The sequence below is a fragment of the Priapulus caudatus genome, unplaced genomic scaffold (assembly GCF_000485595.1).
Source record: "Priapulus caudatus unplaced genomic scaffold, Priapulus_caudatus-5.0.1 Scaffold525, whole genome shotgun sequence".
Taxonomy (NCBI): Eukaryota; Metazoa; Priapulida; class Priapulimorpha; order Priapulimorphida; family Priapulidae; genus Priapulus; species Priapulus caudatus.
In genome coordinates, this window is record NW_014577586.1 from 192,571 (window position 1) to 198,089 (window position 5,519).

At 40.6% G+C, this 5,519-nt stretch overlaps 1 protein-coding gene across 2 annotated transcripts in view; it reads right to left on the reverse strand.

Moving 5' to 3' along the window:
• LOC106811294 overlaps positions 1-5,519 on the reverse strand; it is a 19,668-nt gene that overhangs the window by 12,334 nt on the left and 1,815 nt on the right. The window lies entirely within an intron of this gene.

Here is a 5,519-nt window from a genome sequence, read left to right on the forward strand (position 1 = left end):
ATACTCGTAAAGGCATATTAGAAGAAATATAATGAAAAAAACTTATTAAAACTTCCAAACCAAGTGACGGATAATTCGTATCGCTATGCAGTAATCCTATGGGCGCTATTGACACGATCGTGTTGTTTTCACCGGCGTTCTGCTGGTGGTCACGTGACTACTGATCTGTGATGTAGCTCCGCCCGCACCTACAGAATACATTTGAAGTAATTCAAATAAATACATAGGCCCGCACCTACAGAATACATTTGAAGTAATTCAAATAAATACATAGGCCTACAAGTTACATTTTGAGCTGAGCTCTAGCCTCTACCCACAGGCAATTGGAGCATTTCAATCAAATATAATGCTAAATAAATACGAAATCTATTTACTACCAAAGTCTTAATGATTCTATAGTATAGGCCCTACTCTCTTTCACCTATTATTGCCGACAATTTCCTGTAAATGTCGTCCAAATGCTCATCTGCAACAAACGCTGGCTGCTGCTGCACACTGACACATAAATATATATTCTATATGTTTATATCAAGAGCTAATAATACCTTATTATTACCGGTATTATTACCGGTATTATTAGCTCTTGTTTATATGTATATATAATATATATATATAAATATTTATTTAAATTATTTATATCTATATATTTGTATATTTGTATAATTGTATATCAATAATATATTATATAATTGTATAATTGACAATATATATATTTATATAGATGTATATATATTTATGTGTCAGTGTGGCTGAAGGGGTCGTTGTTGTATATATGTAGTACCCAAGGTGTCGGCGAGTATGTCGCCTACGCCTACTCCCTAACCATAACCCTAACACCCTAACCATATCAAATAGTTACCTCGGGTACATATTTTACGCTATTATACGACACCGACCCTTCGTGCATCAGTGTGCAGTAGCTAGCGTGCGGCAGCCAGCGTGTGTTGCAGATGAGCATTTGGACGGCATTTACAGGAAATTGTCGGCAATAATAGGTGAAACAGAGTAGAGAAACATTAAAGGGAGAGTTTACTCTAGGTTCTAGGGTTATTTTCAGCTAATTTAGGTTATAATTACGCTACATAAAAAGTTTCATGGTTCAATCACTATTAGAAATATTATTTTTTTTAAATATTTATTTTGTTTGATTACAACAACGGTGGCGCCACTCAAAGCGCACGATATGATAAGTTGCGCAAAACCACTTTCCAGCCAAGGGCTACAGACCGAGGGTGTTTCTTATTTATTCATTTGAAAGCAAAAGGATTGTAATATCTTATAAACGACATATAGTTTCAGTTATAATATGGATAAATTTGCCCTAAAATTAATTTCGTTCAGTTAAATAGCAATTTAGGTATAAATATAATTGCACTTTTGTGATTAGCCCTCGGTCTGTAACGTGCAAAATATATTGTCAAATACGCAACTTTTTGGGGGTGGCAGCACGGTCGCGGGTGTCATGGCGCCGTTCAAATTTCGTAGCGTTGATGTGTAATTAATTATAACAATTAAATTAGGTATCTGGTAACAAATACGTGTGGGTATAGACGATTTGTTATACAATAAGTACAGTTGTATGCAGTCAAATCCTAGAGGCTACTGTCCCTTTATTTACTGTCGTTACACTCTGCTGTGGCACCCCTAACACTAACAGTATCAAAATATCTTAACTCTGTTGGTTGCAATTCACCCTAAATATAGTGCTAACACTAACCCTAACCATACGGCGAGACCATTAATTTCTGTGTTTTTGGGGCTCTTAGCTCCCGAAATTATTCCACATTTGAAATTCGGTAGCCGCATTCGGAAAAGGCTCTAAATCATTTGTCTACAATTTCAATCGTCCCTGAAAAGAGATTTATTTCTAAATGTTTTGTGGTAATGGTCGGCACTACAGTGCATTAATTTTCACTGTGCGCACTGCGCACAAGGTAGATGCCCTAATGACGTCGAGAACGCATTAAAACGGGATTGATTGTTGTCGTGTAATTGTGCCATTCCGTCAAGTGGCGTAGCCATGGTGACCGGTCGGTCGTTTTGATGTGTGTGGCGGTGGCGCCGGTCACAGCCTATATACTCCCGGTGGTATGATTTATTGGTGAGTACAGTATATGTTTTTGTGAATGTTCTGTATGTACGTGTGTCAGTTCCCATGTTGTGAAATACCTCATGTTTGTAGAAAACAATTACAAATGTATACTCGCAGAGTATCGTCGCTGTCGGGTGACTTGCCGCTCGTCGTATCGTGCATTGATTTTACTTGCACCGTTACTCTTACTTGCTGCATTTATTATAAATTATTTCAAACCCCGGGAAACGGGCCATGGCACCGATATCGTCGCGTTGCGATATGTTGTCTGTGTGTTATCCACTGAAGGGCGTTGTTGTCTTCTCGCTGTCGCCGCACCCCCGGGTGGGGGTGGGGCACTCGCCTCGGAACTGGGTATAGGGGGGTGTCTCGAGGACCTTGAAAACCTGACCCTGTCGCAAACCGCTTTGTGCCCTAAAATACACCCTGTCCCAATATACTGCACTAAAAGATATAGGGCCCTACCGTGTTGCAATATTGCACACTTCGGTTATGTCCTGTCAAAATTTATTGTTCCACACTGTACAGTCATGGATAGCTTACCGAGATTGGCGTGCCGCTAAGTTGTTTATATTGGACCTATGTTGGCTTGCCTATATTGGCTTGCCTATAGAGGGTTCCGCGATTTTTCATATTACCCACAATGCAACGCCGCCGGCCCTGACGGATAGGTATTGATTGACTGGTCCAATATCGGCCTGGGCCGGTTTCGCGAAGCGTGATTAACTTTAATTATAATTAAATCACTAATCATGGTTAACCTCCCGTAATTATGATTAGTTAATCATACTTAAAAATCTGTTTCACGAAGTGATTTAATTAAATATTTAACTAATCACATAATTAGCCGACTCAAACATTTATTACACTGTATTCAAAATGGCGGAAAATGCAAAAAGTACCTGCAAAACGGTACCTGAAAAGAAATTAATTTGCAATTATAATTACTAAATTAGAACAGCTAATCTTAGATAATTTCCTTGGGATAAAATGGAAGTAAAATTTCTAATTGTGAAATCTGCAGCCTACTTATTGTACTAGTACTACCTACATACTACTAGTAGTACTAGCAACTAATTATGATTAGTCGATTTAATCATGCTCCTGAGTAGAATTAAATATTGTGATTAACTTATTCATTATTAAAGTTAATTACGCTTCGTGAAACAGTCACTTTAATTTAATTACGGAAGGTTTATCATGATTAGTGATTCATTCATGATTAAGGACTTAATTACGCTTCGTGAAACCGGCCCCTGGTGATATTGGCCCAGTATTGTTTTGCCAATATTGGGCCGATATTGGACCAATATCTGCTTATATTGGTCCAATATTAGCCTGGTGATATTGGGCCAATATCAGCTTGCTGACTGGGTATCTAGATAACCCTGTGCCAATAATGATAAAAATATACCCTGTCCAGCGGCACGTCCACAGTACATTTAACAATAGAAGTGCCCCCCCCCTGGGGCTGCACCGGACCTTGGAACGAACGCTGGGGAGGTACGGAGTCAGTAGTGAAACAGGTTGCCGGCTAGCGTAGTTCCGGGTGTCGCGGACCACCAGCTAGAGATGTCGCGGACTCACTAACGTCATAGCGCATCCGGACGTACCAGGTAGGTGCCCGCCATTCCCATAGTCGCAGATAGCCCGGCTAACGCTACAATCGGTGTCCACTACACCATCGAGTACGTGACCCAAAATCGCTACACGTGTTTGAAACGGAATCCGACTACTTTAGCTGGAAACAGCTTCGAGCTGAGTCTGAATCTGTGGTCATTTATCATGACTAAAGTGTATATTGTGTATGCGATGAAACTCTATGCTTGTTCAGGCCTGCTGCACATGGGCGCCCTCTACTGGTGTACAATACCTATAGAGACCAGTGGTTAGGACCGCTGTAGACTAACAATATCAAGACACAAGACTTCGCTGGTTTTTCATGTTACCGATTATATGGTGGCGCCGACTTGTGTTGCCTGCGTTCTTCTGCGAGAACTCTAATAAACATTTTGCTGGCAACGAGAAAAAGTTAAAGAACCTTAACTAAAAATCAGTTTCAACTTAATAGAAAAAGGGTAAAGTCTGGTTTTTATCATTTTATTCGTATATATTCAATCATCAAAATTTGGACCACGATATATATATATATATATATATAGCACTTTATTAGCATTTACGGGGATGTACCTGTACCTGTACGCTCCATGTATTCCTGTCCAAATTTTGATGACAATCAATCAAAACAGTCATACAGCAGAATAAGATAATAAAAACCACGCTTTCTTCATTTTTATTTAATATAATTTAGTTATTAGCTAAGGTTCGTAACTTTTATTAATTTTTCTCGTAACTTCATCGTCAACAAAACGTTCATAATGAAAAATAATGACTGATATCAGAGCAACTTTTATTGTAATCGATTAGTGTTGCAGCAGGAGGGTGCACCTAACGCCAGGTAGCGGTGTTGCAAATCCGATAACAGATTTAAGTACGAATTGTATCATGCGTGTCTCGTCTTGATATCGTTCGTTTATGTTAAAAGGTGAGTGCCTGCGCTTGCGCGGCGACTGTGTTTACCGTGGCCGTAAACGATGTCGATCGTGTTTATGGCGTCTCTCCGAAACAAGCAAGTAGCCGCATTTCTACGCTAAAATGAGCAGATTTCATTATAAGTGCATATTAGTTTTTAATACGCTGGGTTTACGCTTATTTTGACTTTTCATTTTTACAGCGTTTATCCTTTCTCATTGTTATTTACCACGCTGTATATTACCAGGCCACACGGAAAAATTTAAGAAACAAGACAAATTAACGCAAACTTGCCACGACGAGTAAATCTTCCGTTTTGAACGGCATCGTGACGACGGCGAAGTCAGGAGCGCCCACTGGTGGCACGCCGTGCGTACAGCGGGGCGGGAGACCGGCGAGCAGATAGGAGCCGCCGGCGGCGAATACCGATTAAGATTGGTGGTGTTACAGGGCCGCCTGCCTCTAATAACCAGTCGGCTGGGATTAGTCGGTATGAGCCAGCGCTCGGGGTTTGTAAGGAATGAGATATTGCGTACGCGGCCACCGGGGGATATACCGATAGAGGCTTATGCCTCCCCCATCGTCGCTCCTGGCGATCTTCGAAATCGAATTTACCATGATTAAGGTATGGGGTTGCCGAAAGATTTAGCGCGCAATTTCTCTTGGGTTCATGAGATCATTCTACGGTTCTGTTCTAAATATGCAGGTAGCGCGGAAGCAACAACAACAACAGCAGAATCAGTTGCAGCGGCAGAAGCAACAGCAGCAGCAGCAGCAGTAGTAGTAGTAGTATTAGTATTAGTAGTAGTAGTAGTAGTAGTAGTAGTAGTAGTAGTAGTAGTAGTAGTAGTAGCAGCAGCAGCAGTAGTAGTAGTAGCAGCAGCAGCAGCAGCAA